We start from the raw sequence: 11809 nt of genomic DNA on the forward strand, positions 1-11809 counted from the left end.
TAACGAAGTGCAGCTGCTAAGCACTTTCTTCCGAGGTCTCGCCTTACAGTATCAAATGGCTCTTGATACGGCGAGTGAAGGAAAATTCACTACTCGGAATCCGTTGGAAGCTGTGAGACTTATCAAAAACCTTGCTAACAGCAGCATCACCAAAAACACTGATTCTGAACGGAAAAAGTCTGTAGCCTCTATCGGGAAGGAACAGATGGACGAAGTAAGAGCTAAGTTAGATGTGGTGCACAAGCTTCTTAGGAAGCAAGTCTGTTCAGCTACATCGGAGGTACCGGATTCCAGAAATTTGGAAACCAGGGCGGAAACAGAAACTTCTTTGGAAATGGCCAAAGAAGTAACCAAAGTTCATAATTTCAAAAACCTTTCAACAACAGCAAAAGCTACTCGAACTCTTACTACCAAAATCCACCACCCCAGACTCAGGAAAGCAAGATCGAGTACTGTTGGGACAACAACAAATCACCGTGGATTTCAATGGTAAAATAGACTCCGCCTACAACAATCTGAACACCAAAATCGAGACCTTAGGGACTCAGGTGAGAAAACTTAAAACCCAAGTAATTCAAACGGGCGAGACTATAAAGAGGCAAGAAACTTTCGCTAGAGAGGCAAGAGCAGACAAAGGGAAACACCACGTAAATGCCATCATAGATGATGATTTCTGGCAAGTGGTGAGAAATGAAAAGCTCGAGGAAGGAGACTTCGAAATCGAAAGCTCCATGAGTCTCGGCGGATCCCAATGGTGTCGACCGATGTCGATGAACTTGCATCGATCGACAGACCATGATGAAGATCGATGGACGGATTACTCTAGATATCGATCGACGTCGTCCGCTGAATCGACTGAATGCAATGCGCTTCGAATTCTAACTCATGAAGAATTCGCAGCTAAGCATCCTAACCCACCCTCCCCTTTCTATGATAAAATCGATCGATCGGTTAAGGCAACCATCGATCGACAGAGTGAGTCCGACGTCGATCGTCACAACACACCTCCCATTGATCGACAGGCACCTCTGACATACCGAGTGCGGTTACCCTCAATCGATAATGATTACATCAATACACTCAGACCACCACCTAAAACATTAGCTAACCCACCCGAACCATAACCCAACCCTTTAAATAGTTCACCAAATCAGTTCAAAAAGAACAAGGAGCTGAAGGGAGAAGGTTAAGGAAAAGAAAGGAGGAGATTCCTAAAAACCTTAAGAGGGAAGCTAACGATAAGGAGATGGATGGTTTCACTAAGAGAGTCCTCAGAATCCCAATCGAAAGACCTTTTGATGAAGCTTACTTCACACATCGGTTGTGGATGTTATTCAGAGAAACAAAGGTAACTGAGGAGGACATTAGGAGAATGTTTCATCAAGTCAGAGAGAAGATGAAACACAGGATCAAATTGACGAAGAAGAGTGATCCTGGGAAGTTTGCAATACCATGCGTAGTCAAGGGTGTTGAATTTCCCCATTCAATGTGTGACACAGGAGCATCAGTTAGTATCCTCTCTAGGATCATGGCAGACCAGCTTGGTTTGCCCATCGAACCTTCAACGGAATCCTTCACCTTCGTGGATCTTTCAGAGAAACGATCAGGAGGAATCATAAGAGATCTGGAGGTACAGATTGGTAATGCCCTTGTCCCTGTAGATTTTCATGTCCTAGACATCGAGCTTAACTGGAACTCTTCACTTCTGCTTGGAAGATCTCTCCTAGCTACAGTAAGAGCCGTATGTGACATGAACAAAAACAAATTGTGTCTGATGCTCACAGACCCAAACATCAACTACGATCCCATACTAAGAGAAAGGTCATTAATTCTGTGGATTACGGGAAAGAACTTGGTTTCATTGACGCATGCCATTGTGGAGCAGGATATGAATCGGAGTACGAAACAAAGTACTCGGAATCGATCGACACCTCAACCTTTCCATCGATCGATTCCAATGAGTCAATGGTGACCGATGACCGCAACAACACGTCACTCGACGTAATGCACCCAGTTGACCATTTCGCTTCACCCAATCATTGTTACCAACACTTTGCCTTCCAACCTCCAAGCAAGAGAGGACATGATGATTATTACATAGGCAGTTGGGCAGACAGTGGTTTCCATGAAAGTTTTGCAGTTGACACTGTAATTACTTCACCTAATGAGGAACATACAGAGGAATACGATGAGGATTATTGGAAAGAACGTGCAATAGAAATGCTTTGCAGGATGAAAGACTTGAAACACATAAGTTCACAAACACGTTTCAAACATCGTTCGATGCTGTGCACTCCACATCGGTCGATACCCACCCTCGTCCAGAAAAACAACCGCTCACATCGATCGACACTCACAAAGGAAAATCGATCGATATTCGCGCCGCAGCGAAAATTCAGGAGCATGAGAATATTCCCTCCCCAACTAGGTTTATAGATACCTATATAAATCGTTTTGCACCCCCGAAACCATCTACACACATCAGAGCAGACACACAAGCAAAAAAGATGAACACTCTTCCATCTACATCAACAAAAAAAGCCATGAAGAGCAATCTTAAGAACACAAGTTCTGCAGAAATTACTCTTCCATCAATCGATGCAACTGTATCTACATCGATCGATACTACTCTAAACCCTAATCTTTCTATTTCTAAATTGAATGATAATGCAAACATTGATTACGGTTTTCTAACACCTGATGAATTTGGTATTTTCAGGGACCCAGATGGCAACGCACGTGGAATAGATGGAAGGATCTTACAAATGTCCAGAGAGGACATAGCAGATATCCTTCAAGTAGCCAATGGACCTGACAACCTATTCTCACAGCAATGTGGCACTCCAGACGTCATTCAAACAGATCTTAACAACCACGTAGGAGTCGCCACAACAGAAATCAATCCAGATCTATCACGCCAACCAAAAAGGCAAGCATCGATCGACGGAACAACGGAGACATCAATCGACAGGGTAACACCAACGTCGATCGACAGGGTAACACCAACGTCGATCGATAGAGATGACCCGACGTCGATCGACAGACGGTATGAATTTGGGAACTGCGCTTTTGACATGTACGGAGCCAGAAAGTTCACTTGGGAACAAAAGGACGAGTATGGAGTCTACAGAGATGAGTGTGGACACGCACGAGGCGTAGCTGGTGAGATGATACCTATCACAAAGGACAACATCAGGAAATTACTGGAAAGAGCATCTTTTTTTGAAGAGAGCCACATCTGTCTTTCAGAACATGACACTGCCTTCACACTCACAAGACTGGCACCAGAACTCTACACCAAAGATGAAATCGATGAGATGGTGTTTGCTATTTGTGGAGCTCAGGAGAAACTGGGAGAGGAGCTCAAAACATTGGTAGAAGATACACATCAGCCTTTCGATAGAGGCTACAATGAGCTTTTCAGAAGTATGGTAAAAATGAGGACATAAATTTGAGAGTTTACGTCAGCAACTTGAGAAGGAAGCTACAACCTCAGCATCGATCGACGCAACACATGCAACATCGATCGACGTCAGTCTTCCTACAGCCCAGATCCCTGCAGAACCGCAATGTTCAACACAACAAAGGGATGAATGGGAAGTCTCATACATCGACACGAGGATAAACGACATTTACTGCCCTCTCAACAACAACGTGGACTGGCTAAGCACTAAAATCGAGCTACTACAGCAAGATCTGGACACCATTCGCAAGAAGGACCAACAACCACCCACATCGATCGACATGTGTACCTTCACATCGCTCGACGCTAAAGTCTCAGCCATGAATGAGAGGTTGAGGACTTACGAGGACATGCATGACCGCTTTATATCACCAGTCATGATAGATTTAAACAAATTGTCTAGTCAATTACTTCATGCCCAAAAGGATATTGAGAACATTACTAATCAAAGTTTTTTGTAGGCAAAATCAACATCGATCGATAGGCTACGAGGGCCTTGGATCGAAGGCAAGAAACCTGTGGAGTTACTTCCTTACACAGCAGCAGAGGTTGTCAAGATCACATCAAAGATCTACACTGCTTTAGACACCATGGAGGAACGACTTGACAAACGCTGCGATGACATCTACTTTCCATTCGACAACAAAATCAGTGGACTAGATAACCACGCAGAATGGCTACAGAAAGAAGTCAAAGCCATTCAGAGGCAACTCACAGCCCAACACCAGATATCTGCATCGATCGACATGACACGAGCGAAATCGATCGATGGCAACACGCCGAGATCGACCAACGAACACATAATCGCATCGATCGACGCCGAGTCTACACCAATCAGCGAGCAACTGATACATAAGACGATAGAGTCAATGCAAAAGGAACTGACATTCTCTCAGGGACCTATAAAAGATTTCAAAAGCTCTTGGGAGAGGTTTAGTAGATACCAAAGGGACTGTTCACATCATGGTTTACGGAGATTCAGTTGTTGGAAAAGTTCTGCAAGGGTATTGATGTGCGATATCATATGGTGCTGGATATTGCAAGCGAAGGAAAATTCGAGACAAGGACCCCAGAGGAAGCTAAGAGACTGATTCAGATCTTGATGTCGAGCAACAGCTACAAAAATCTGGATATGCACAGGATAAAATCAGCCGCAATGGATAGTGACAAAATCATTGAGGCTGAGATTGGTTATGTACATGAAGTTTCATTGGTGGAACAAGATGTAGAAAAGGATCAGAATTAGGACCATATTCAGATGATGGAAAAGATCCTAAAAATTCAGCAGATGAGTGCATACTTAAATCTGAGGTTGGATGTTTTCTACAAAGAGCTGAATGGTAAATTTGAAACCTTAGACTGCATAAGCTGTGAAGAAGCAAGAAGCTCTGGTCAGAGAGAAAGCTGTGGAAAGTGAGAGGCACCAGGTTGATGCCATCTCAGATAATGACTTTGGGGAAGTGCTCAAGCAAGAGAAACTGGAAGAAGATGCTTTCCTAGTCGAAAGCTCAATATCCATAGGCAGCTCGTACTGGTGTCGATCGACACCAAGAACTTAGCATCGATCGACATCAACAGCTGAGCATCGATTTACATCATCAGCCGAGCATCGATTGACACCACTTTTGGGATCAGACAAAACTGTTCAAATTCAAAGCCACTCAGATTTCACCGCTCGACATCCTTATCCTTCCACCATAGCTCGAGTTAAATCAGATAACGTCAATTGGCAACAACACAAAAAAAATCGATCGACAACAACGTGGAAGCGTCGATCGACAACAGCAGAAATCGACAACCCTCAATGCCATATCGAATAGGTTGTGCTGCATACTCTCAATCTCTGTCCTCATCTCTGCCATACTTTTGAAAAGCTCATTGTAACCTCTGTCCAAAGGTTGATAGGTGTCATCTACCAATGTCTTGAGTTCATCTCCTAGCTTTTCTTGAGCTCCACAAATACCAGTCACCATCTCATTGATCTCATCTTTGGTGTAGATTTCTGGTGCCAGTCTTGTAGGTGTGAAGGAAGTGGCATGTTCTGGAAGACATATGTGACTCTCTTCTAATATGAATGCTCTCTCCAGAATTTTTCTGATGTTGTCCTTGGTAACAGGGATCATCTCACCAGCTACGGTCCTCGCATATCCAGACTCATCTCTGCAGACTCCATATTCGTCCTTCTGTTCTCATTTGAACTTTCTGGCTCCATAGATGTCATAAACGCGACGTCCAAATTCGTAATGTCTGTCGATCGATGTGGAAGGTGCCGTATCGAGCGACGTTGGTGTTACCATGTCGAGCGATGTAGAAGCAACCTTGTCGATCGATGCTTGGCCAACAGGTCTACACGATTGGTGTGAACCAATTCTTGTTGTGTTGGCCTTTGGATTTTTGTCTGGAACAGCTGATATGTTGTCTGGAATGCTGCATTGCTGCATAAACAGGTTGTCTGGTCCATTGGCCACATGAAGAATATCTGCTATGCCCTCTCTGGATACTTGTAGAATCCTTCCATCCATAGCTCTTGCATGGCCATCTGAGTCCCTGAAAATACCAAATTCATCAGAAGTTATATAATCATAATCAGTACTCATATCCTTTTTAGTAAATAAAGGATTAGGGTTTCTGGATTGATTGCTCTTTCTGGATGTTCCTTTTGATTGATTTGTGGGAGCATTCATCTTTTCTCCTTCTGTGTTGTGAGAAGTAATCTGGGATGCAAAACTCCTTATATAGGTATTGGTAAACCTATTTGGAATTGGAATATTCTATTTTTCCTTTTCGAAGGTGGCGGCCTTAATATTGATTGATGTACCAGGTGTGGTATTGATCGATGCACAAGATCATTTTGCTGGATGAGGGTGGGTATCGACGGATGCTGAGTAGACTCTGTCGATCGATGGTAGAGACGTGTTGTTGAAGGAATGGCGTGAATATCTGTCATCCTGCATAGAAATTTCTATAGCTTTTTCCTTCCAGTAATCGTCATCATACTCCTCAGTAGGATTCTCATTGGGATCCGGAATTACTGTCTCCACTGCAAAACTTTCATGAAATCCACTATCTGCCTAACTTCCTATTGAATAATCGTCTCGTCCTCTCTTGTTGGGTTGTTGAAAGGCAAAGTCTGGATAACACTGATCTGTTAATGTGAAGTGGTCTACCGGTTGCTTCCCGTCGAGCAATGTGGGATAGCATTCATTGGTCGTTGGTGACTCATTGGAATCGATCGATAACGCAGTGTGAGTATCGATCGATTCTGAGTACTCGGTTTCGTACTCTGCTCCACAATGGCATGCTGCAATGTAGCCAAGATCATTCCCAAGCTCCACGAGGTTGACCTGTTGTCTTACAACTCGAACTAGGTCATAGTGGACGTCGGGATCTATCAGTGTCAGACACAATCTGTTCGTGTTCATGTCACATACAACTCCTACTGTAGCCAAGAAAGCTCTTCCAAGCAGAAGTGAAAAGTTCCAGTTAAGCTTGATGTCCAGGACATAAAAATCTATTGGGACATGGGCATTACCAATCTGTACCTCAAGGTCTCTTATGATGCCTCTTGAGCTCCTTTCTGAAAGATCCACGAAGGTGAAAGATTCTGATGAGGGTTCTATTTTCAGACCCAGTTGGTCTGCCATAACCTTAGGTAGAATACTGACTGATGCTCCTGTGTCACAAAGTGTATGGGGAAATTCAATACCATTTACCAGAAATGGTAGTGCAAACTTTCCAAGATCACTCTTCTTCTTCAATGTGATCCTTAGTTTCATCCTTTCCCTAACATGATGAAACAATCTTTTAATGTCCTCCTCAGTTTCCTTAGTCTCCCTGAAGAACATCCACAACCGGTGTTTGTAATAAACTTCATCAAAAGGTTTCTCCACTGGGATTCTGAGGACTCTCTTAGTGAAACCATCCATCTCCTTCTCATTAGCTTCCCTCTTAAGGTTCTTAGGAATATTCTCCTTCCTTTTCCTTAACCTTCTTTCTTCAGTTGCTTCATCAACTTGCATAGGCTCTGGTGTAGTGTCTGAAGGGTTGGTTGTAGGTTTAGGTGGGTTTACTAGAGGTTTAGGTGGTGGTCTGAGTGCGTTGATTCGGTTACTATCAATAGATGGTAATCGCACTCGGTATGTGGGAGGTGACGTCGATCGATGGGAGGTGAGGGGGGTCGATCGATATCGGTCTCTCTCTGTCGATCGATGGCTGGCTCATGCGGTCGATCGATTTTGACGTAGAAAGGGGAGGGTGGGTGAGGTTGTTTTTCTGCGAATTCCTCATGAGTCATGATTCAAACTGCACTACACTCTGCGGTCGATTCAGCAGATGACAAGGATTGATTTTTAAAGTATTCTATCGATCGATCTTCGTCATGGTCTGTCGATCGATGTGCATCCATTGACATCGGTCTACACCATTGAGATCCGCCGAAACTCATGGAGCTTTCAACTTTGAAGTCTCCTTCTCCGAGCTTCTCATGCTTCACCACTTGCCAGAAATCATCATCTATGATGGCATTCACGTGGTGTTTTGCTTTCTCAACTCCTCCCTCTCTAGCCAAGGCTTCTTGCCTCTTTACAGTATCTCCAGTCTGAGCCACTTGCATTTCAAGCTTCCTTACTTGAGTCCCTAAGGTCTCAATTCTTGTGTTCAGACTGTTGTAGGCGGAATCTATCTTCCCATTGAAATCCACAATGAGTTGTTGCTGTCCTTCCAGAAATCTGTCAAGCATTGCTTCAATCTTGCTTTCCTGAGTCTCTGGTGGTGGATTTTGCTGTTGTTGCTGAAAGGTTTCTGGAACTTTGAACTCTGGTTACTCCTCTGACCATTGCAATAGAAGTTTCTGTTTCCACCCTGGCTTCCAGACCTCTGAATCTAGTACCTCCAATGTAGTTCACATCTTCTTCTCCTTCAATGTCTACAGCCACTTCTTCGTCAGCTGAGCAAACCTGCTTCCTAAGAAGCTCATGAAATACATCCAACTTTGCTCTAACTTCGCCCATCTGCCCCGTCCCTAGGGATGCAATAGACTTCTTCCTTTCAAAGTCAATGTTCTTGGTGTTGCTGCTGTTTGCTAGATTTTCTATCAGTCTTATAGCTTCCACCGGATTTCTGGTGTTGAAGTTTCCCTCACTAGCTGTATAAAGAACCATCTGATACCTCAAGGCGATACCTCTGAAGAAAGTGCTCAGCAGTTGCACTTCATTGAATCCGTGGTGTGGACAGTCTCGCTGGAAGAACTTGAATCTGATCCACGCATCTTTGAAAGACTCTCCAGTCTCCTGCGCGAATGTAGCAATTTTGCTCCTCAAGTCTTCAGCGTGTGCCTCATCAAAAAATTTTCGCAAGAAAGCATTGTTGATGTCGGCCCATGATGTTAGAGATCCTGTGGGTAGATGCCTAAGCCAGTGCAGCGCTTCTCCAGTCAGTGTATATTTGAAGAGCTTGCACAATAGGTAGTCCTTAGGGATTCCATCCATACGAATAGCAGCGATAAGATCCTCGAACCTCTCCAGATGGTTCATAGGATGCTCGTGCGGTAACCCAGAGTAGGGTAGCTGTGACACGAGTGTGTAGTACTGAAGCTTCAGCTCGAAGTTCTGCTTCTGAATCTCTGGAAGTCGAATAGCTGATCTGTTGGCGTAGTACTCATCTGGACGATTGTAGTCAGCCAGTGCCTTTGGTTGAGCAGTCTCTTCTACAGGCTGAGCAGCTCCTGTAGCATCAGCATCAGGGATTACATTACCCTGAGCGTCTAGTTTCTGACTTGTTGCATTACGCAAATGACCATCCTGGTCATACAGGTCTCCATTTTTATCTTGTCTGAGAATAACAATCGCAACAATGTTTCGCGACTGAGGATCGATCAATGTACGCGGTGTAGTATCGATCGATGTTGAACGATGTAGATCGGTCGACGATGAAGTTCGGGTGTCGGTCGACGGTTGGGTGCGAGAATCAGTCGACGTGAAAGCTGTTGCGTCGAGCGATGTGGAACGTTGGTCTTTGCGGATCGTGCGTTCCAAGTGAACAGGATCTTCTGAGGATAGCAAGCATTTATCGTTGTTCCGTCTGGTACTGTTGGACATGTACCTGAAAAGACAAGAAAAAAAGTTTTGTGTCATAATGGGGGTAGAGAAAAGAATAAGAATCAATAACACTAAATCTAAAGGCGATCAAAGCTCCAACGGCGCCAAATTTGATACCACTCAAATTACCCTAAGAAGTGAATTACTCTCTCAAATAAGAGGTTCAATTGTAGTACTTAGGGATCGAATCCACAAGGAGCTAGGGAACCTATTAAAAGTGTTTGTTGTTTTATGGGTTTAAAAGTAAATGGCAATCCTAATTGAGCAAGTCTATTGCTCGACTAACAAGATGATTGGGGGTGTAACTTATTGGAAAGGTATTATATGCAGGTTTTCTATTCAGGTGTTTGAGATTATAATCCTATAGATGCATATAAGTTGCATGCACGATATATTGGAGCTTAACTCCTTAATCACAGTGATCAGCGATGGCAATTTTTTACTGGTTAACTAACTAGATCTTGGATCTCAACGGTTTGTCTTTTGATCGCAAGAAAGTGTCGATCGATGATCCTATATGGATATCGATCGATACACCTTTCGCAATGTCGATCTATTGTTAGAAGACAATAACGATCGATGCTTCTAGCTAAGCCCTAGGCGCAGGTTGATAATGCTCACTAGATTTCTAGATCAGCGGTTAGCCTTTTTCTACCAGTCCTATTATGATAGACTAAATTCAGGACAAGATGGTCAAGGATGCTTGACTCATGCAAATTTCTAGGTTCAATTTCTAGTTAGCAATGCTAAAACAAGCAGTAAGAACAATCAGTCAATGAATACCACAACTTAGCAAATCTATAGTTGAGGCTAATCCTTCTAACCTATTTGAACCCTGAATCTAACAAGTAAACTACTCAGACATAGCTAAGCAATTCATAACTCAAAATATAGATAAAAACTGCATAGAATAAAATAGATGAATCAATAGAGTTCCAATCACAAATCTCTCTATGATCTTCTCTCCTAAGAATACAATAGTAAAACTCTGATAAAAACTGTCTCTCCCTTGCCTCATAACACTTAGGTAAGTATATAACTATTAGGTTAAAAACTTGTCAGGAGTAATCTTGTAATTTGGTGACCCAGTCGGCTGGAACCAAGTCGCGCGCTCCGCGTCTCGACAACGATCGATGGTACAGGATGTACATCGATCGATTTCATCTTCTTCGTATTGACCTCTTATGGCCAGCCCGGATGAAATCTCTTTTAAGATCCTAAATGCTCCATAATCATCACTTTACTCCAAGATACTTTTGAATCTGAAAATATACCTAATAGTATAGAATATATAGTATATAGATAATAAAATACTTATATACGATGGGTGAAAATGGGTCAAATCCATGGTATATTATTTCTCTTAGTTAGGATAGAAGGGAGGAACATGTTCAGAGTCCTCCTGGAAATCCATTGGCTTTGTTTTCTATATCTATTGCAATTTTATATCTATTCATCTATGAATTCTTTGACAAACTTCATGCTTGAATAGATCCACCTATTAGGTTTAGGGTTCAAATAAGTATGGGAGATTAGCCCCAACTATAGATTGCTAGTTGTGATATTCATCATTAGGATTGTCATTAATGCATGTTTCTAGTTTAGCAAGCTAGAACTTGACCTAGGAATTGTAGACTCAATTTATCACTTGCATCTCACTCTGAATCCGTCCTAATTGAACTTATATTGCTAGAGTAAAGAGAAAGGTGATCTAGGAAGCCTAGTGGGCATTATTCAACCTATGCGTAAATCTTGACTAACGCTCGTCGGAATAATCAATCGACGATGCAATAGGTGAATCGATCGATATTCCTCTAGAATCATCGATCGACACATCATCTAGTCAATCGACAAACCTAGTGTATATCTAGTCGGAGTTATGGTGATAAATAAATCATAAGTACTTAATTTAACAAGTGAACGATTTACTTGACCAGATTAAATGTCGATCGATGGGAAGGAGTTACATTGGTCATTGCAAGTAATGTACTGTCGATCGATATCAACATGCTCTCATCGGTCGATATGATGGGCATTCGTCTACTCTGATCTCTTTTTTTCTGATATAGCTAACTAAAACACAATATTAGTAGAACCTTTCCTAGATTTAAACAACACTGTGACCAGTGTTATATAGTCTAAGATTGATGGGAAAATAAATCATAAGGACAATATTAACAAGTTTCACGAATATACATGCCATTGATGCGAGTATCGATCAATACAGTTAAGTGGCGATCGATACTTGTGA

General features: G+C 42.6%; 1 non-coding gene across 1 annotated transcript; it reads left to right on the top strand.

Annotated features, from left to right (window-relative positions):
* The first annotated feature begins 8677 nt into the window (after positions 1-8677).
* LOC125607771 lies at positions 8678-8785 on the top strand. Its single transcript, XR_007338841.1, has one exon. It is a non-coding gene; the product is annotated as a small nucleolar RNA R71 (small nucleolar RNA).
* Positions 8786-11809: the final 3024 nt, after the last annotated feature.

Source organism: Brassica napus, chromosome A3, assembly GCF_020379485.1.
Source record: "Brassica napus cultivar Da-Ae chromosome A3, Da-Ae, whole genome shotgun sequence".
In the NCBI taxonomy this organism is placed as follows: domain Eukaryota; kingdom Viridiplantae; phylum Streptophyta; class Magnoliopsida; order Brassicales; family Brassicaceae; genus Brassica; species Brassica napus.